The sequence below is a fragment of the Macrobrachium rosenbergii genome, chromosome 23, assembly GCF_040412425.1.
Source record: "Macrobrachium rosenbergii isolate ZJJX-2024 chromosome 23, ASM4041242v1, whole genome shotgun sequence".
Lineage (NCBI taxonomy): Eukaryota > Metazoa > Arthropoda > Malacostraca > Decapoda > Palaemonidae > Macrobrachium > Macrobrachium rosenbergii.
The window spans coordinates 45541969-45565432 of NC_089763.1; the positions used below are offsets into that span (position 1 = coordinate 45541969).

Genomic DNA, 23464 nt, shown 5'->3' on the forward strand with positions numbered 1-23464 from the left:
CTTAATCACTGTTTATTTGTCACTTGGATCTGGCCCAGCCTTACCCAGACTAACGCCAATCATGCCTAGTTCAACGTATCTTAACCTACAGTAATAGGCATTTGCGTCAATATCCGTATTTCACACGCTATCGGATAGATCGTTTCAGTGGGATAACTTATTATTGATGATGTACAAACCAGGCTTGACCTGACATAAAGTGAGCAACCTTACCTAGCGATCAGTTATAGTACAACTACGTTTGCATTACGTGGACTCACTTTACCAGGAATATTCTCAAGTTTACGGCCCATAGTTGGTCGCTCGCGCATACAGACTTCACGATGCAAGTGGACTGCTTTGATGTTAACATGCTTTACCTTACACGTTAATCAGTATAACTGCAGCCATATTAATCCCTTTCTGAACTACTTTAGAGGCCAAGTCTATAATAAGTAACAACAACTAATTCCTTAGGTGACGTTTATTTATTTATTGCTTGTTTATTTTTTGATGTAGTAACCTGTTTCCCACACTAAAATATTAATAATGTTAAAATAATAATAATAATAACTTTATGTCTGTCAAACAATAGAAAACATAAAAAAGCGCATTTGAAAGTTCAGGGGGCAAAGATCTTCACTGCCAAAATATTCGAAAGGTCATACTTTGGCCCCTCTTCTATATATAGCCCCAGATCACACGCACGATTTGTTACGAGACAAACCTGCTCGCTCTACAGCGGATTCCAAGAGCCTCGTCATGCGGGCGATCACCCTTTATCTACTTGCCGACAGAATTTCGTCACTTGGGGAGGACAAGCGTTCTAGCTCCAGGTCTTGTGCATTATCTCAGCTGCTGTATTTTTATTCGCTCTTATTCTTATTCTTTTCTCCTTTCTAGTATTTTTATTTTCTCCATGGGTTTCACGAGTAGCTGGGGTTGGGAAGTTTTTTCCGAGCTTATCCCCAAAAGTTGGGGTTCGTATACTCTGTGACCTTCGTGAGTGGTATCCGTTGTATATTCTTGGAAAGGCGCAGCTTGCAAGCAAATATAGACAAGTTTAGCTATACAGAAGGAAAGTCGGTGTCCAGGAAACTTAGCTAGCTCAACCTCATGCGGAGAAGCGAGAGGAAGAAAACCTTTCCTTATTGATGTAACTTTTCATAGGAAGGAGAGACAATAACAGAAAAGCGTTTAGAATTGAATTTGAAACGTAGGGGCGGAAGCAAAAAACTGTTAATATTTCCGTATCTGTTTTTGGATCGGTGTTTTTTAATTTTTTTTTTTTTGTAACGAAATTATTCGAATTCAGAAAGAAGCGAGGATCATCTTAGAGAGCCGACCTGCAGAATGGATTTGTATATATATATATGTGTATATATACACATACGTTATATATATATATATATATATATATATATATATCTATATATATATATATATATGTATATATATATTATATATCTACTTATATAAACATACACTTGTACACCATACCTTTTAAACACTCACACACACACACATACACACACACACACACACATACATATATATACATATATATATATGTATATATATATATATATATTATATATATATATATATATATATATATATATATATATATATATATATATATATATATATATATATTTATATATATGTATATGTATATCTCGCTTGTGGCATCGGGGAGACTTTGGGGGCTTTGGGGCGTGTGAAAGAGTACAGATGCATTAGTTGGAAATTATATGAGCAGGATTGAACGTAGCAGGAGAGAACATAGTGATTGTTTGGGCGTGTGAGCCAGATTCGAGAAAGACTGACGGTGAAAAAGCTATGTAAACCCTCACTGGGTTTAGATAACATGAAAAGGATTTAAATTCAAAGATAAGTGACAAAGAAAGAGATTTCGCTTTGGGTAAATATATGGAAATTTTGTAGTGGCTGGGGTGATAGTCTTGTGGAAATATTATGGAATTGGACTGGATTGTTGGAAATATGTTCTCCAAGAAAAGCATTCAGAAAGGGTGAAAATTTAACTGCAAGGGTAATTCAGACGACTGATTTTGAGAAGGAGGAAGTAAGGAGGGTTGTGATTGGAAAGTGGAATGACTGATTGGGAGTAGTGAAGAGAAACTTCAGGGATTGGAGAAAGGTTCAAGGTTTTTGCGAGGTGAGAAAGGTGTGAATAAACATTACCAAGAGTTAAGTAAATGGAGTTAAATGAGAATGTATAGTAGTAATGTTATTATGGATGGTAAGAGACGGGAAACAGTAGATTCTTGGAAGTATTTTGGAGTAAATATTTTGGATGATGGTAGGATCAGAGATTTAGTGGGTCATAGAAAGCAGGTGAAGCAAGAAAGATAGCAGGATTTGTGCATTAGATTGAGGGGAAACCTGAGTGTCTATGGAGGTGAAATATGAATGGTGAATGCATATGAAATAAACATGGTGGAAGCTGTTGAGGTCAATGGTTAACATTAGTATTTGTGGTATAAGTTGAATTGAAAATATGTGAAATGAGGAGATATGTAGAACGATTGATATAAGGGTTGTCGTAGATGGAGGACTGGACCAGTGTTTTGAGGTAGTTTCTTCAGCAGGACAGAATGGTGGATGACAGGTTTGGGAAATAAGTATACAATTCGGATGTACTGGGAAAAGTTAGTATAGAAAGCCTTAGAAAATGATTGATGGGGTGAAAGAGGTACTGGAAAAGAAAGGCCTCGATATCCAAGAAGCGAGAGAGCGCATTCTAGATAAGGGCGATTGACACATGGCATTGTGAGCCTTCTGTTCAGGGGTATGAAGCAGCTATTGTCGAAGGATATAGTATATACCTAAATATTTTGGTTTCATACTTTGCTCGTAATCATCATCTATAAGACTCGTAAGGTATGTTTAGTTTAAGAAGAACGCCTGGAGTTGAAGGGATCAACGAATTCATCCTAAAGGCAAACAGTTCATAAATGGTTCAGTGTTGTCTCTCTTACCGTACTGAGTTTTTCACTGTGCATTATCCCATTTATATTTTAGATTGTGTTATGACTGCGTAACAGTCACTTACAGTCTTCTTGGTCTCGTTGTGACCCATTGTCGTTCCACATATTTTACAGTCTCCATATATATATATATATTTTATATAGGTATATATATATATATATATATATATATATATATATATATATATATATATATATATATATATATATATTTTTTTTTTATATGTTATTTTTTTGAATGAGGTTGCCAGCCCATACTCCCATGTTATGTGAGTGTCCCCTTCGGGCCAAACATGGTCTTACCAGTGGGTTCATTGCCCAAAAACTTCCGCTGTATCTTTCAACACCATTTGTAAAGATGGAAAAGCACCGCATTTTTCATCTCTTTTTGGAGAATGCCCCCTTTTTTTTTTCTTTGAGAAAAGTGCACACCGATTTTTTCTCCCATTTTACTTTTATCATTTGTTTTTCTTTCCTTTGTTTTTCTTTCTTGTTCGGAACTGGAATGGCTTGCATTCCCAAGTTTGTTTGTTTGTTTTTTGACGTGCGCGTTTGGTAAAATGTACAATTTCTTTTTCAATTTCTAAGCTTTTCCCTTGTTCTTTCTTGTTTTTACCATTGTCTCAGAAGACTGTGACGTTGTTGGTCGTTGTCATTTCCTTGAATATCTATCTCCATGTTCATAAATTGTACTTTCAAAGGTGTCTTTTTTATTTTTTTATTTTTTGGAAGATTACTTTTACTAATTTGGTAGATTTCTAGATTTAGGTATTTCATGATGAAATGTTTCTCCTAGGTTTATTTAATCTGATTATCCCGTTCATCATTATTGACACTGTTCTCAGCTCAAGCGAAGATGCAATGCATTACTACCTTAATACAATTTAACTCGTATTTTAATATTTTACTAACATTTTTATTTATTTATGAATTTGTTGATTTATCTGTTATTCTTATAACTGATCTCCTCTTTCGGTATTTCCCATTACCTCTTTTGAATGAATACCATACTATTTGGAAGCTTGAATTTCAAGTCAATGGCCCCTGTGGGCTTGTTCCATATGAATATAGTTCATCTTCTGAATAATGATAATAATAATAATTGCGTTGATTTGCAGATGAACAATATAGCCTTAGGGAACTGAATAGCCTCAGTATTCCTTGAAATAACCCTTTGGGTCCGAATTTTATAATAAAAAAACTTCCAAGTTCCAAAAACTCAGGAAATATCTGATCAAATACACTTGCTTACTGTGTTGGCTTCTCGAGTCGCAGTGTGATCTAATGTCACTCACACCAAACTCCCAAGGTCTTTTGCTAATTTATCAAATGGTTCATGAAAAAGAACGTGCTCAGAATAGATTTGGCTCTTTTTTACGGGTGTTCGTATGTGTAAGAACACTTGCTGGCATAAGGCCAGCTTAATCAAACAACAGAAACATGCAGGTCTCCAGTATAATTACTTTAACACCGCAACCAGAAATGAAGGATGTCATTTTGATTAGCTTAGGCAACTAAACACGTCCGAGCTGAGGCGGATCTGCAAACAATTTTTCAGCAGTGTCCTGTTCAGCCGTTCCACACAACTAAGTGTTAATTTCATAATGCAGTTATAACGAGACCATTAAGTCATGTACTGTAGGTCTAGCCTCTTACGGGCCTTGCCCGAAAGATTAGACTTTGGAGGGGTGGAGGTGAAGATTGGAGCGAGCAGAGTTGAAGTAGGACAGTTAGACGGAAATAGAGCAGAGGGAACGGCTGAAAAGAGTGAGAAGAAAGCAATGCACCTGAGGGCCGAAGGGACACTGTGAACAACCTTTAGTTCCGTTGACAGTGTGACACGCAAAGCCCGCTGTAGGGCATCTCTCTACGGGTATTGTGTACAATGACTTTACGAGTATTCCATAAACCCACCTTAGGCTAATGTGTTGATTTCATCTTTCTTTTTCTATGTTGAGTTTATTTTTTTCAAAATAATATTCTCGTGCTGTCCTTGCCTTCGCCAATTAGCTTGTGTTCTTTAGGCTAGTCCTGGAAGCTGGCTTCCGATATAATTGCCGGATAGTAGTAATGCTAATAATTATCTTTTGGAAACTTTCCGATGGCCGTGTCGGTCGTTTTTTTCAAAATAATAGGCTACCACTGATAATCCAGATTTTCCGATTATCGGGATTAGATCACAGTTATTTAGGTTATTGGGGAATTGTCGGGCCTATAGAGGTTATGTATTGTTTGGAGTCTTCATCAGTGGAACTACTGTAATGTAACCCTGAATCATTTTTATTTCAACCCCCATCGCTCAACCCAGGCGGATCAATGTTCGTCGGTGCTTAGTGTGTATATTTTAAAGAAAACCTTATTTCGTAACTTTATAGGTTTGTCTATTAATGGATCCACTTAACTACAACTCTTGACCTTTGTCAAAACCACAATACGTCAACCCTTAGCATATATATCTTAAGGCAGTCATTGACTTGAAACCTATAACACCATCCAACAAGGGAACTCTGTCCCAGCGTCACTGGCTGAGTTATCAACCCTTATCATACTGTAAATGCTTTAAGGCAACCACTGACTTACAACCCTTTACGTACCGTCCGCAAAGGGAGCAGTCCCCGTGCCACTGGCTAAGTCATCAACCTTATCATGAATGTTTTCAGGAAACCATTGTCTTGCAACCCTTAGCGTCGTCCCACCCAATAACGGAACTGTATCCCAACGTCAGTGGCTAAATTTTCAGCGCTTTTCTTGAATATTTTAAGGCAACAACTGTCTTGCTGCCCTTAGCCTTACCATCCATTAAGGGAACACTGTCCCGACGTCAGTGGCTAAATTGTCAACCCTCCCTCCCAGGATCCCCAAAGGTAGCTTCCCAGACCTGTTGATAATGGAGACACTCGACCAACGTCAGGAGAAACGAATCCTTGGCTGACATCTCATCTTACGGATTGGTACACTTCTCATTCCATACGTGGATGTCGTCTTTATTCTTTTCTTTTTTCGTTTTTTTCTCTTGGTTACCGATAATGTTAAAAAATTTAGTCATTGTTTTTGGTTTTATATTTTTCCATTCTGTTTGTGTATATGTATATATAAGAATTGTTGTCACTTATAGTGCGGGAGTTTTTTTTGCGTTCACAGATATTAACCCACAAATATCGTTTGACGTAAAACTCATTTCGCCTTTGGAATGAGTGATATTAAACGATATTTTTGGCTTATATATATATATATATATATATATTATAATGTACATATGTGTATATAAGCATACATACATACGCACACACATACACACCGGAGCACAAGAACTCCCACATACGCAAACTGTCAGCACAGCTTAAGCATGTAGGACAAGTTCTCGGAAGTTGACATCCCTGACCTATGCACTAGGCCTACGCATCCGAGGAATCTAGAAATACATGCGCAAGTCTGGAAAACTACACTTAAATACTTGCCCGTTCTAAAAATACTTTTATGGACAGAGATTTGTGAATATGAAGAAAATAAGGTATTCATATTTGTGCATATCGTAATGAGATATTTCTATTAATAGTTGTAGGTATTGATTATAGTAACTCAGTTAAAGGGGAGTAATCGACTGAAAGGAAAGGCTATCTATATTCTATAAAAACTCAAACAAACGACAAGTTTCTTGAGTAAACTAGAAAAATTCACGGAAATTCGAGGATATATTCAAGACACAAGAGTCTGTCGACAGCTCCATACAAACTCGATTACGGTAATGGCTCTTTAGCGGAATTTTATGAAAAGTCACCATTAAAAAGTTATTTATGTAAAATTGATACAAACTAAAGTATAGTGGATTTTGTAAAGAGAATAGCTGTTTTTCTTGATTCAACAAAAGCTCACCAAAATTATTATCAAATAATTTGGTAACGGAACATGCTTCATTCCTCTCTCTCTCTCTCTCTCTCTCTCTCTCTCTCTCTCTCTCTCTCTCTCTCTCTCTCTCTCTCTAATCTAACGTTCGTCTTCAACCTGACAACGAGCAATGAATTCAGGCATCTCCGGATTCAAAACTTACTCAGCATTTATTATTGTAAATGCGATTAGATTCACAACATACAATGTGGTTTGAATTAGTAGAATTGAAACTAAACTGTAGTTTTCATTGTTATGTGAATTTAGTGTAATGTTCGCATAATATAAATTCAGAAAAATGGTTTAAGTGCTGTTAAATGTCACGGTGAAGATTGTCAGCCTCGAGTTGGTCGTTTTAACGATTCCTTCTCCCCACATATCCCCAGCATCTGGTACTTTTTACACAGTTCTCATTCATTCTCCTACGACAAAAAAGTAACTTTTATTTCCGAGGTCATCTGTTTTCATCTAAAAACTGGTTAGCAGGCAGAAAAAAACCAGACAATTGAATTACGTTTGCATCTAGACATTAATTTTATGTTTACGCTTCATTGTTCATTTTTCATCCTTTTAGTTAAATCTTTCGTGTTGTGTACGAAATTCGAAAATGTTGTCTAGGTGCTCATATTATTGAATCGACAATTGTAGTCTTTGCACAGAAACAAATCAAATATATTCAACATACAACTCCGTAATATGCACAGTTCAAGCTCTGCTTCAACTGTGTTGTTCGTATTTCTTTGCATTACACAAGAAATAGCAGAGTATATCATCAATTTAAACTGAAGTATTCCACTTGTTGAATATAACCCCGTAATGTTTGCGTTACGTATTAATTGCAGGCAGTATTGCTCTTGTTAAAAATGGATTTGAGTTTAAAATTCATATCACGAAATAGATTGGTACTGTTATTGCTAGGTTTCATCATGTCATTTTTTGTTTTTGTTTTGCTCTTTTTATGTCAAGAAATATTTCACAGATTTTCTTTACTTTTTTAATCGCAAAGCCGTCATTGTTTCTCTCTCTCTCTCTCTCTCTCTCTCTCTCTCTCTCTCTCTCTCTCTCTCTCTCTCTCTCTCTCATCTCTAGGCTGTTTATATTCTTTTTGATTAATTTTTTATTTTTATGTTCTATTGTGTTTTCTTTTCTCATTTTCGAGGCAACAGGGCTAAATTTAAAAATGTTTTTGAGGAAGGTAACATGTGTTAGATTCGAGGTTAGCTGCTCCTCTTCTCGTATCGTTTTTTGAAGGACAGTAGCTAGCTGTGCGTGTAAAACTCGTTGTCTAATTTATATATATATATATATATATATATATATATATATATATATATATATATATATATATATATATATATATATATATATATATATATATATATATGTGTGTGTGTGTGTGTGTGTTGTGTGTGTATAATTTAGTTTTGCTTGTGTCGTTTTAATATAGGAATGAAATTATCCAATATTTTCATTGACTTGTAGTAGACTTTTTTTTTTTTACCATATTTTCCTCTTGAAGTGGGTAACGTCCGGTTCTCAGCAAGTCTGCACAGGTGAGGTCGCAAGCCTCACTGCCTGTTCTTAACGACCAGCTACTACCGGTACTCATTCACAGTTGGGTCAACTGGGAACGAACCACGGACCTTACTGCCTGATGCGTGTTTATTGTGAAATGAAGGAGGGCGTCTGCATGCCAGTATTCATACCTGTACACATATGCATAAACCCTACTATGAAGAACTTATGAATTAAAGACTTATTTTATGGATATATTTTCCTATCTATCCGTAGTCAGAGACAGACAGAAACTTACACGTACCCAAATAGTTATGCAAGCCTTTGAGCATGAGTGTGTATGCTCGCGTGTGACTGTTGTTGCATGGTGTTCATCTTCCGAAGTTCATACGATTATAAGAAGCTACCACCCTGTTAATGCCTCCCGATCTCGTTATGTCACGTAACGGATGCTGCGTAACGGAGGCAAATGGCAACATGTTCTTCCTCTTCTTCTACTTCTTCTTCGGTATAGTATTTTTGTCCAGATTCACTGAACGTGTGGCCTATTAAGGTAATATTTCATAGTACTGTACATTGTTTTTCGTAATTCCTCTTCAGTTCTCTTTCTTTTTATTTATTTTTTTTCTTTTAGTTCTCTTGGCTTTGTTTATTGAGGCAAGACTCGAGCCTAATCTTCCTACCCCTAACCTGACCTGACTCTAACTTATAGGCGCTATGTAACAAACCATCGCAGAGGCAGGACAACAAAGGGGTATATCATAATTTCCTGGTTTAGATTCTTACTCTGTTATTACTTTTTTTTTTTTGTCTTGCTGCTGTAATTTATCTTTCTTAACCCAGTAAATCAAGTAACCTAACCTGTCACAAAGGAATTTAGCATAAAAAGTGATACTCGTTTTTGGTTTATCGAAAAAAAAATCATTATGTTCCTTTATGGAAAAAGAAATCCTTGTAGGCGTTCGTGTAAACAGATAATCACTGTTTACTTAACTGTATAAATAAACAAAATTTAAATGCAGGTAGAAAAAAATGTTATGCTTATGCCTCAAAATAATAAGTATATTTTTATATGTAAGAAGTAATTATTATATTCTTACAGGTAAAAATAAACACTATGTACTCTCACGAAGAAATAATCCAGGATGACAAGTATTTCATATACTAGAAAGAATTGACATTCAAGATAATTTCTATTAAATTCTTGACATTGGCTTCTGGATATCGCTCCTTTACTGTATCGGAGGAAACAGAGTTGGTCATTCATGACTTAACAGATTTCTTAGTTGCATCCCATCAGATGTCATCATTGTAATATACTCTGACCGTCTGCTTCGAAAATTGCTTTTTTAGTTTTCTGTAAAAGAAAACTAGTGAGATGACTATTTGTCTGTCCGTCCGCACTTTTTCTGTCCCCCCTCAGATCTTAAAAACTACTGAGGCTAGAGGGCTGCAAATTGCTGTGTTGATCATCAACCCTCCAACCATCAAACACACCAAATTCCAGCCCTCTGGCCTCAGCAGTTTTTATTTAATTTAAGGTTAAAGTTAGCCATGATCGTGCGTCTGACACCGTTATAGGTGCAAACAACACAGGCCACCACCGGACTGTGGCTGAAAGTTTCGTGGGCCGCGGCTGAGAGTTTCATGGGCCATGGCTGAGAGTTTCTTACAGCATTATACACAGTACAGAAAACTCGATTGCGCCGAAGAAACTTGGGCGGATTTTTTATTTTTTTTATGTTATATAATTTCATGGATTTATTTTTTCCATGTATACATGCATACATAATTATTAAACGTACTCTTTTTCTCCTTTGAGCGGTGGCTCTAGGAAGTATTTTGGGATGAGGTTGCTAGCCGCACGTCCTGCCCCAAGGATATTCAAGAGGCTTGCTTGCAGGCCGCGTCTGCTGACATTTCTTGGTGGTCACCCAGCCCAATACTGACCAGACCAAACTTTGCCTAAGTTTGCTGTGCCCAGTGCCAAGTATTATGGGAATGTTTAGTTATATCATAAGTTTTGGCGATCTTTTCGTCGCAGCAACTATAGATATTAGATATATCTGAAGTTCTGGCGATCTAGATATATATCTTTCCATCTAGATGTGTATATATATGAACACTTACATATATATGTTTATATATATATATATATATATATATATATATATATATATATATATATATATATATATATATATATATATAATGTATGTATGTATGTATGTATGTGTACACGCGCGTTAATACTGTGCTGCATGCCAGAAACCAAACTTTTCCGCTCCATACTAGTAATCCTAACTTCAAGGATGATCCAGATGAAAGATAAACCATTTTTCTGTAAACCCTAAAAATGAAGATTCATGAGACCTCGAGGGTAATTAAAGCGATATTCTTGACTTGTAACATTATCATATTCTTAGAAGAGCTTGCGCCGCCAGATTACGTCAACAAACCTTGCAGTATCCGTAGCATAATGTAATTTAGAGTTCAGTTTGCCCCTTATTCAAGTAATAAGTTTATCAAGAAAATAAGTTGCAGACATAAATGACAACGCTTTAAATATGGCTCTTTGCTGAAGAGAGAGAGAGAGAGAGAGAGAGAGACAGTTGCATTTCTTCTTGGACGTCCTTGCATCTCTCTGTCATTGACTTCAAAACTATTAAGACAGAAGTTGAGCTTTGGCAATGCGGTGGTTGTACCATTAATATCACGGTTTTCTTTTTCACTTCGTAATGATGATGACAGTTACTGAAGGATACGCGCTAGTAGATACGGAAAACATTTCGTAGCATTTTTCCTCCAGTCAGAAGCATGTATTTTTACTTCTTATGTAGCCGGTGTCTCGTGCCTCATTGTGATCCACTGCCGATCGCATCAGACTTCGAAAGTACGTTACTGCTCGTAGTTTTGGAATGACATTGCATATCTGAAGTGGGAATTTGGGGGAAGGGGGTCAGTAACCTGCGGATTTCAGGGTTAGTATCTGAATTGGTTTTCTAATTTGATCCCATTTTAATTTAAGGACGTCTGCACAACCCCTTAGTCGGATTAGTTACAAGAAGTATCCGGCTAGATATCTGATGTACACAACGTTATGTAATTCAAGCAACCAACCTTAACAATACTGTCAGGTCTTTGAATATCTAACAATTGTTGTTTATAGTGGCAGTTCGGTAATGACCGAAGGTATCTATTAATTTTTTCTCTTAACATATGTAGCTTTCCTTTTTTATTGCATTGTTCTGTAATCACCTGAAAAGGAGACCAGTTGGTCTTGAAACTAGTGAAATTATAAAATTTTTAATATATTTCCAAAATACGACGGGATTTTAATTTATTTACTTTTAGGTTGCTCTAGTTTTATGTTGTTGGGGAAAGAGAAGACGGACAAGTTCCTGGTATCCAGTGGCTTAAGTCTGATTTTCAAAAAAATAGGGAGAACAAAAATGAAAACTGAAAAAGTTACCAGTACAGCACTGCAAGTGACAACTGGTAGTGTACACTTCTTTTTATTTCAGTTATTTATTTCCTTAAAATCTTGCATATCTACAGTGTTTTGGTTTATATAAAGTTGTATTCTGATCGGAGCACTAGAGGAGTTTTTCATCCTTGCATTTATGAAAGCTAATTTTTAAAGCTAGTTTTTGTATCCTCATTTGCAGCTAATATCAAGTTTTCTTTGATTGTATCATTATGTATCTTAAATGTTGGTTTACCATATATCTATATATATATATTATATGTGTGTATGTATGTATGTATATATGTAAGTATATATGTATAATGTGTGTATATGTAATGTATGTATGAAGGCGTCTATTCATGTAAGTACGCATGTATATATATTAGCTAGTTGTAACAGTTAATGACAAAATAGCATTAACTGACATAACGTTTATCGTACTGTACTAACAGCAAAAACTGACGTGAGACTCGGCCATCCAACTTTTTCCGAGCTCTTCCCAGCATTTTAATCGCGACGTTTCTCAACTTCCATCCTTAGCATATAATGGGGTGCATCTGGACCCAGCAACTTCCCTCTTGATTCCCCTTTGATACATATGAAAAAAGACAAGAAAAAATGGAAAGAAAAAAGATCAGACAAAAGAGGCTTGCCAAGGCTAAGATGGTATAACCATTGTCACCGTCGTCAAGTCTCCGCCGAACTTGAGTTGCCAGTAGTAGCCCCCCCGCCTTCACCCCCCTCTCTGGTCGGTGGAAAGGGGGGTGGGGTGGGGGGGTAGTAATGGGAGATGTGTCCGTTGAGTGCTGACAAATAAACCAGGTAACTTGGCTGTTGTATTTTGGAAGCAGCCATTGTATTCTTGACCCGATCATGTTTAACATAAAATATGCTGATGAAACAAGTGTCCTCAGTACCTGTCTTGCGTGAGCGTACCGCATCTACCTGTCGGCGGCCATAATGGAGTGGCGTCTTCTTGGGCAGTTTGGTGGAACCAAAAAGGATAAAGGGCGTCATTGTGGTGTTTCTCGGTGGCGATCCAGGTGTGGCCAGGAGGAGCGACGTTTTTCTTTTCCCTCGTCTCTTGTGTGTGTCTGTGTGCCTCCCCGTGGGATAGGTTTTTACTGGTCTTGTGCCTTGTCAGAATACATACGTTGCTTTTCCTTGGACTTTTCTCCCCCCCTCCCCCCTCCCCCTTCCCCTCTTCGCTCATTTTTCTGGTCTTCTTTCTCCCAGCATCCTTCCTCCCTTGGGTGCATATATATATATATATATATATATATATATATATATATATATATATATATATATATATATATATATATATATATATATGTATATATATATAATATATATATATATATATATGTGTGTGTGTGTATATATATATATATATACAGTATATATATATACATATATATATGTATATAAATATATATACTGTATATATAAAAATGTTGTGTACCATTATTTTCTTCTGTGCAAGGACTTCGTATTCCCAATTACACAAGGTCAAGGAGATATCGCGATGATGACCCCTTGCCTTGCAACGCTATGGCATAATTCAGTGGAATTAGGCACCTGGGGGTGCTAATGCAGGAAGATCCCATTCCTAGAAGCTTAGAAATAGAAGCGGTGTCTCGGCTACATATTTCATTTGGGGAATTAGGTTTAAACACTGCGTGGGGAGAGGGCACTGAAGGGGGCCAAACGCGTCTAGTGAATTATTGTTCAGCAGAGCCTCCCCAAACTTGAGCTGAGGAAGTAGATAATACAATATACTGTTCTCGGCTCTGCCTTGCGCCAAATCAACGTAAAAACATTTCCTCTGGGTTCGTTTGGTCTCTGGGTGATTCGTTTTGGGGGAGAAGTTTTGTTCGCCTTTTTGTACCCGTTTCTTCGTTCCTTATTAGTATCTTTCTTGGGAATTTGTGGTATAGTTTTCAAAAGCTTGTATGTTATTTTTCTTTAATTGTATTTCATTCGTATGTTCATAAGTATAGTTCAACATAAAAACATTAATTTTTGGTTTCTTGCTTCTCTGGCTGATTTGTTGTAGAGTTTGATTTCTTGTCTTATCTCTGCTTATCCTTTTATTTTTATTTTTATGGTTTCTTCCCGAGGTATATTTGATAGTGTTAAAAAAGGTTTTCTGATGTCCATCTGCTTGTACATAGTTTTATTTGTACAATTATCTGTGTTTTTCATTAGTGTCTTTGTTACGTTGTTCAAAAGGATTTATGTTGACTCTAAGTTTCTTGGCTTATGTAGAGATGACGCTTTCTTGTCATTATAATGTTCACCACGCTAATTTACAAATAAGAATCTTTAGTCAGTTAATGCACATTTTCTCCCCATCTTGTCTAATACATCTCGGTAACAACGTGAGTGTATGAGTGTATGTGCGTATGTGTGTTGAAGTATTTTTACAGGATGTCTTTATTTGTGATCCATTTTATCTTTGCTCATCAACGAATAGGGATGTCTCTCTCTATTGAAATTAACCATAATCAAGTCATTGACTGAGACAAAAAACCTGTTTTCCGGGGTCTTTTTGTATTATTTATTTTGTCTTTCCTATGAACGAATTAGAAATCTTGTTGAAGTACCTGCTCTTAATTTAGATGAATTAGACAGTGACCTACATTCTCAGTGTCGTGGAGCTGCTTATGTATCTGTTTTCTTTGTTTATAAACGATAATGATTTTCACTATTTCTCAAAAAAAAACTTATCTTCTGTGGGAAGATAAATCTTAAATAGAATGCGGTACTCTGAAGTATTCTTATGAACGCAGGAGGTGACCACTTTCTCCATTAAGCCACATTAGGCTACATGAAGAAATCAGTTGACCTTTCTTGAGGAAAGGGAAATGAGATTTGCATTTTTTATGTAGATAATTTTTTTTAACAAAAATATTTAAAATTTACGAATACTTTTCTACAATATGTATGAGGAATGACCGTAACTCAAGAACTTGTGGTGGAAAGAAAACAGAGTTAGACCCAATTCCATTCCTTTCCCGGCCCTACTCTCTCTCTCTCTCTCTCTCTCTCTCTCTCTCTCTCTCTCTCTCTCTCTCTCTCTCTCTCTCTCTCTCTCTCTCTAATAGATTTCAGTAGAGCCGGGCGCAATTACTCTACTGTCTGTTTTCCTTCATGTTGCTAAGGCCTTTTCCTTATTGTACTTTATAAATGGTTTACCCACAGGGATTCTATTACTCCAATCCTTTGGTAACTTCATATTTTCTTGGTTTCATTTGTAGAGTTAAATTTTATAGGCTTTTCTCTAATTCGACCCTTGAAAGTTATTTTCTTGAATGGATCGTAATTTGCATTCATCAGTGTAGGAGCCACAGTCTACCCTTAATTTGATTTATTGTTTTGTTTTGTTTTGTCTCGTCTTAATTGACCTTTGAACTTTAATTCTGACGACTTTCAGTTGATTGGGAAATCCAGACCTAAGATTGTGTGTATATAATATATATATATATATATATATATATATATATATATATATATATATATATATATATATATATATTTATATATATATATATATATGTGTGTGTGTACATATTTATATATATAATATATATATAAATATATGTGTATATATATGTGTATATATATATATAATATATATATATATATATATATATATATATATATATATATATATATATATATATATATATATATATATATATATATATATATTTATATATATATATACATACATAAATATAAATATAACAATAGGCAGCTTTTTTTTTCACTCTATAGGGTGCACCTCAAGAAGGGTACAGCCTTTAGGTTTCTCAACAAGTCGCAGTACTGTGCCATTTGCCGCCTAATAGCCAGGTCGGTGGTAGACCCGGAACGTAGTACATACTTAGGAAACGTGCTCTACGTGCACACATGCACACAAATATACCATTCTTTTATTTTGAGCTTGGTATCTCTAAGTACCTCTCCAGCATTGTTGCAACGCACCAGAGTCGTCTGACTGTTTAGTCCGTAACGAATATATAGTTATTTTATTTTGAGGCTGACATCTCTAAGCACTTATTACACAGCTCGCTTCCTAGGTCAGTAAGAGACACCATGAATTTTTCTGGAAATGAGTAAAGTTGTCATCCAAGAGTCTGTTTAAATTTCGAAATGTAGGTATAAAATGTTATTAAGTCTTTTTCTTTATTTCCTCGAGAGATTGTGTAAAACCCTTATTCATGAGCGAGTCACGTCGACAAATAAACTAGCTAATGAGCAGAGAGTATATGGCACCAAATATGTGTGACACCGACGCATTCGTGTGTATTAAGAAGGATTGGGGCCACGTTCAGACATTATATAATGGAGTACATTGTATTGTTCTGATTTCCTCTTTCAGTTTTCCCGCATTTTAAGTAGTTTTCGCATAAATTAGGCCTCTTCCCATTTTTATAGTTCGCTCTTTGTGTTCTTTATTGTTTCTTGTATTTTTCAAATGGTAGTATTTTTTATGATATGTATAGATATAATTTGGAAAAATATGCTTTCATATTTTTTTCTTATTTTCTCTTCATATCTTTGTGAATTCCGTCATTGCTTTCATTATAGGCTAGCCTTACTTTTGGGTTTTTACTTCTTAATTATCTCTTGTGTGGTATTTTTTCTTTCATCTCGGTATTTTCAGGGTTTGTTAAAATTGTGCTAAAAAGGAGCCTTTCTGACGTTCTTTTATGAAGTAGTATTTTCTACGTTATTGTACAGCAAATACAGTACCTTTTTATGAATACCCTGTATAGCTCTTATATGTGGAAACAAATATTTTCAATCACATAGCCACATAAATATCCGCGTAAGCGGGTCTTATTCAAGGGTATAGTACAGTTATTTGTAAAATTTTAAATTTAAGTACACTTTTACGTACATGGTAGAGATGGTAGAGATGGGGTGATATCGATTCTAATTACAAATACCAGAGTTCGACAGTGATTTGTAGGTGGGAGTCGGTATCAACCTATACCTTACATGATGGCTGTGTGGTTTAAGGCGTCACTGTAGTCCTGAGTTCTTGTCTGCCGTGGTTCGAGCCCACGAGATGACGAACTTGTTATCAACTAAAAAATTCCCCTTCGGGTAACATATATGAAAATATATTATTTCTGAGGCAGAACGAATTGGATATTAAAGGACATTTGTAGCTTAATGATTGTATATGAATCACAGTGATGTGATAAAATTCATTCATATATATATATATATATATATATATATATATATATATATATATATATATATATAAACAAATGTGATATTAAAACAACATAGTTATACATAGTAGTTAGTCGATTTTGGTGGGTCGCAGCTCAGATGGGAAAGAACATTGGGCTGATTATCTGATCTCCAAGCCATTGCTAAGGACAGGAGAAACAAAATAATAAATACACACACACACATATATATATATATATAATATATATATATATATATATATATATATATATATATATATATATATATATATATATATATATATATATATGTGTGTGTGATTAGTTTCTTTGTACACTTGCATGCATGTATATACACATAATTACATATGCTTCTCCCCCCAAAAAAATAAAAGCAAATAACCGCCACCCCATGGGATTATAAATTCCAGTAAGAAATCCAAACACAGATTGTGAATTTTGGCCAAATCGTCCCTATTTCCGATTAAGTGAAAGATAGAAAATGCTTTCCTGACCTCTGATTCTGAAAGGATAACATGACCCTCGATAATGCCACCGCGTGGAGACCGTTCTGGTGTGACTAGTATTTCAGGAAGGTGGAAAATATTTAGCCCACGTTGATTGGACAAGGTCTGTATGCTTTTCTCTCTCTCTCTCTCTCTCTCTCTCTCTCTCTCTCTCTCTCTCTCTCTCTCTTTCTGTTAATTTCGTCGAACCGTTTTGGTTTGGTGCTTATACCAATTATAAAAACATATTATCTCTCTCTCTCTCTCTCTCTCTCTCTCTCTCTCTCTCTCTCTGTGACAAATGTGGAAACCCCCTGTATTTGACTATTCCTGTTGATACTAGAGCTTGTACAGCTTGCTTTAATGCTGTTCGTTAGAAAAAAAATATAATTCTCTCTCTCTCTCTCTCTCTCTCTCTCTCTCTCTCTCTCTCTCTCTCTCTCTCTCTCATGCACACAAACGCACACACATATCGTGAATGTGAGAATTCCGTTATTTCCTTTATGACTTTTATTTTTGGAGGGTCTGAATTGGAGACACATTGTGTATCTGATCTGTGACACCGACCGCTCTCAAATCTTTATAAAGGAACCACAGGTTCAATTGGACTAAAGCTGTCGTGTTTAGCAGGCAACACTAAGGTTGCTCACTGTTTTCAGCTTTTTCTATTTTTTTGTCAAATGCTTTATGTGCTGGTTCCATTTCACTCAGTTCCATGTTCTGCTGGCGTTCGTGTATATATATACAGTATATATATACAGTACATATATATGTGTATATATATATATATATATATATATATATATATATATATATATATAATTTATATGTATAAATATATATACATATATATAAATATATATATATATATATATATATATATATATATATATATATATATATATATATATATATATATATATATATATATATATATACACAAACATAGTCATCACGTATATTTCTAAGGAAATATCTGACTGACCAAAAAATCTTTCAGAGGTACACGAAGAGAAAGAGAGGTTTCTGAAAACGAGTCGTCATTTATTCCTTAGCTTATTATCACATTCTCATCCTAATGAAATAATTCTGTGGCCACTTCATTTATATGAAATTCTGGAGTGTAAGTTTAATACCGAGAATCTATTTCTCAGCATGCTTTCCATCAGAATTTCATCGCGATGAATTTGGAAAGGTCTTCACGACTGGTCTGTCCTATTTTAGCCATTTTGCCACTGTTACTTTCGTCGTTGTTTTTGAAAATGCCTTCATGTTTGGTCTGTCTCATTTTCATCTGTTTTGTCACTGTTAGTTTGATCGGTTTTCGATATTGTCTTCATATTTGGTCCGTCTTATATTAGCCATTTTGTCACTTTGTTTGATCGTGGTTTTGAAAATGTCTTCCTATTTGGTCTGGCCTATTTTAGCAATTTTGTCATTGTTAGTTTGACTGTTTTTTTAAATGTCTTTGCAATTGGTCTGGCCTATTTTAGCCATTTTGTCATTGTTAATTTGACTGTTTTTTTAAATGTCTTTGCAATTGGTCTGGCCTATTTTAGCAATTTTGTCATTGTTAGTTTGACTGTTTTTTTAAATGTCTTTGCAATTGGTCTGGCCTATTTTAGCCATTTTGTCATTGTTAGTTTGACTGTTTTTTAAATGTCTTTGCAATTGGTTTGGCCTATTTTAGCCATTTTGTCATTGTTAGTTTGACTGTTTTTTAAATGTCTTTGCAATTGGTTTGGCCTATTTTAGCCATTTTGTCATTGTTAGTTTGACTGCTTTTTTAAATGTCTTTGCAATTGGTCTGGCCTATTTTAGCCATTTTGTCATTGTTAGTTTGACTGCTTTTTTAAATGTCTTTGCAATTGGTCTGGCCTATTTTAGCCATTTTGTCATTGTTAGTTTGACTGCTTTTTTAAATGTCCTTGCAATTGGTCTGGCCTATTTTAGCCATTTTGTCATCGTTAGTTTGACTGTTTTTTTAAATGTCTTTGCAATTGGTTTGGCCTATTTTAGCCATTTTGTCATTGTTAGTTTGACTGCTTTTTTAAATGTCTTTGCAATTGGTCTGGCCTATTTTAGCTATTTTGTCATTGTTAGTTTGACTGCTTTTTTAAATGTCTTTGCAATTGGTCTGGCCTATTTTAGCCATTTTGTCACTGTTAGTTTGATCGTGTTTTAAAGAATGTGGTCACATTTGGTCATGCTCATTTTTGCCATATTTTATATTGTTAGTGTGATTTGGCTTTAGAAAGATCCTCTTATTTGTTCTCTCTTGTTTTATCCATTTTACCGTGTAATTTTTTGTGTACTGTAAATTTATACGTATCTACAAAAAATCTTTGCATGTTTCTAATTAAATAAGAAACAGTCAAGGTTTTTTTGTGGATACATGTATATTAGGAGTACATACGATTGCGAGGCAGCTTTGAGTGATAAGAGATTCATGTAAATTTGAATTAATCAATAATTTGCTACCTCTGACGGCGTTGAACTAGATTTCTAGTTCTGTGCTTCTTACTAAGAGACTACCGTTTATTAGTATTGATAGTAAGGTGTTTTTTTAATTGTGGCCGTTATACATACGTGATGTTATAAGGTCAGAGGCCAAGTGGTAGCATTTGTACTATTAATTTGACTAAGTATGGTGTTATTTAGTGTTGGTTCTGACACAGTTTGTGAAACGTTGATGTATTGTACCTTATTTCCGTCTGTCTGTCTGTCTGTCTGTCTGCCTCTCACACCAATGTTTTCCTTGATTAAGCCGATCTTTTAATGTGTAGCTACTGTTTTGATTGTGTATTACTCAGTTGCATATCATTTGTTTTGTATACTGCTTATTTGCGTTTTATTTTGTATTTTATTCGTGCGCATCTTGTTAATTTTATATATTATTCATTTGCATCTTCTCAATTTTGTATATTATTTATTTGTGTATTCACAATCTAAACCTGGAATTACCGAGAGCTTCATCTCTTCCCAGGAATTAGACGATTTGATTTCCGTATGTCAGTGGTAGCAGTGATATCGTTTGCTTCTTTCTAGTTGGTTCTTCTAACTTTCGTTTACACTATTGGTTCTTGTTTGTTTTCTTTCCTTAGGTACCAGTTACTCTTCTTACAATCGTTTTGTCATTCATTAATGAGGTACCTCTTTCTTTCGTATTTTTGTTTATTATAATTGCCCATCTTGCTTTTCATCCTGTTGACACGTCATTCTTTTTAGTCTTTTGGTTCCTATTACTTTTCATTCTCTTTGGCGGTACTCTCTGGTTCTTAGTCTATCAGTTGCTTTCAATTTCCATCTTTATTATACTTGATGTTCTTCATGTTATTAGCATGTATTGTTTTTCATTTTTGAAAACATGTTTTCTTTCATTCTGTTGGTTCCTATTGGCGGTCATTCTGCTGACACCTGTTGTTGCCTTATCACTCTAATGATATCTCGCCTTTTATTTTACTTTTTACCTTCTATTCTGGTGACACCTCTTGCCTATTGACAGCTGTTGTTTTTATTCTAGTGTCTCCCTTCAATATAGTAGCATTTACTAACTTTCATTTATTCTTGCCTTTCGTTTTGTCAGCAGTTTTCCTTTCATTTTTGTGGTTGTTTTTACCTTCCATACTATTATCTCCTCTCAGTTTTCATCCCATTGATGCCTCTTACCTTTCATTTCGTTGACCCAAGTTACCTTTCGTTATATCAGTGCGCTTCATTCATGTAAGTGATACCTCTCACCTGTCGTGTAGTGGTAACTCTTGCCTTTCACTGTAGCTTTATCTCTCCTCTATTTTAGTGGTACCTCTGGCCTTTGGTTCTAGCAGAACCTGAATAATCCGCGAGCCTTCTCCTTTACACAGTCATGCTGTGTGGCTCCCTTCCTTACGCTCAATTTCTTTTTATCTTTCGACGGATGGAAGCAAAGCCCTCATATTATCCTGTACTCTGGCCATTAACTTATCATCAATGGCGATCTCTCGTCACTCTCTACTCGATTACAACTGTTCTGTTTCTGGGCCTGGCCTTTCGCCTCTTTATTACCTTTTCTTTTATGGGTTTTTAATCGGTTACTCTTTCTCTAGTGCTTTTTATTTTAATTTTTGTTGTTTTATTGTTTATGAATAGCATCATGTGCTGATCGTATTTAGATTTCTGTAAATTCAGTCTTCTCTCGCCATCCTGTTTTATCTGGTCCTTCTATGTACATTGTTTGTTTCCTCAGTTTTTACTTCTTTTTATAATCCTTTGTTTACTGCTTTCTTCTACCAGTTTTGTGTCATTTTTCCCTCCCTGTAATGTCAAGTTAAGGCGTATTAAAGATTCGAAAGTACGGAACGTTGTAGAAAGACTGCCCATCAATCCTTCAGAAACACATATAGATGTTAACTTCAAAAGCCCCGAAGTTTTGTGTAACACGTCACTGGCATCTGCCCGGAAGTTATCTCGGGCCAGTTTGCACGGTTTTGTTTGTCTGTTTCTTTGCCAATATAGTTCAATATCTTCAAATTTCCAGCGAGCGTGTGACTGTGGAACAGTCTTCCTGAGGATGCCGAGCAATTGGGACTTCAAAAGTTCAAGCGAAGATGCAGTGCATTACTACCCTAGTACTATTCTCCTTGTATTTTAATACATTTTGTCTATTTATTAATTTATTAAATTTATTTATTCTTTTTTGGTAAGCGAGATCTCTTCTTTCTGTGTTTCCCTTTACCTCCTTTTAATTCTTCCGAATGAACACCATGTTCTTTGGAAGCTTGAATTTCAAGTCAAAGGCCCCTGTGGACTTGTTCCATGTGAATAGGGCACATCTTCTTCTTCTTCTTTCTTCTAACGTGCTTTTATTCCCATTTTTGTTCTGGGTGCTTTTATTCCCGTTTTTGTATGGGGGTGCACGATGCCTTCTTTGAAGGACTTTTTGATTTGGCTTTGGGGTAGACCTGTGGTCTCGACCGGCTGCCCTGCCTGACATCGCTTGGACCCCGGTACGTATGTTTCATGTATCATACCCGACCCAACGCCATTTCTTCCCAGCAGCGAGAAGTTATTGCGCGGGTATGGCGAGAGTTCCTCTGAATAATAATAATAATAATAATAATAATAATAATAATAATAATGATGATAATGATAATGATAAATGTGGCTGTTAATATTATTGCGCTCTATCAATTTCACTTTATGAATCTCTCTCTCTCTCTCTCTCTCTCTCTCTCTCTCTCTCTCTCTCTCTCTCTCTCTCTCTCTGACGGCTTCTCAGGTCTCCTCGTGACCCAGTGCCACACAAACAAAACTCATAAAACCTACTGCGAGTTTCTAGCTTGCAGATTGGTCAAGGGTGCTTGTGGGCTGACAGCGCTTGGCATGCGTTGATCGTCATCGCCCATCAAGTGATATGATCGCAAAGTTGATTCTTATTTCGTCTCTTTTGGGGTGGTTGTGGGTAGTGCTTGTTTTGGGGGGTGGGGGGAGCCTTGTTGAAAGTTGCCTGGGATTGAATGGGATTAGTTAAATAAGGTTGATTTATTGACTGATTGGTTGATCAGGAATTAGATTGCCATGCATCGTCTAAGATCACAGATGCCCAAACTGGTAGGATCAGTGGTGTCCAGAAAAGATTAATAAAGATGTAGAGCTGCGACTTAGCTTGTATAATTTATCTTCCTTATTTCTTTTAAGATTTAAATTAAGGCGTAGATTAGCCTTTGCATCTCATTATTTAATCTCTCAAGTGTATATTCGTTATTATTTATTTCTTTTTTATGTGAGTTTGACTCTTAAAGTTCATTTCCTGTGACAAGGACGACAAATATGAATGGATCAAAAATTATAATTCTTATGCGTATATATATATATATATATATATATATATATATATATATATAT

At 35.5% G+C, this 23464-nt stretch overlaps 1 protein-coding gene across 1 annotated transcript in view; it reads left to right on the forward strand.

Annotated features, from left to right (window-relative positions):
- The window catches only part of Eip93F (Ecdysone-induced protein 93F), a 585122-nt gene that overhangs the window by 39774 nt on the left and 521884 nt on the right, over positions 1-23464 (forward strand). The window lies entirely within an intron of this gene.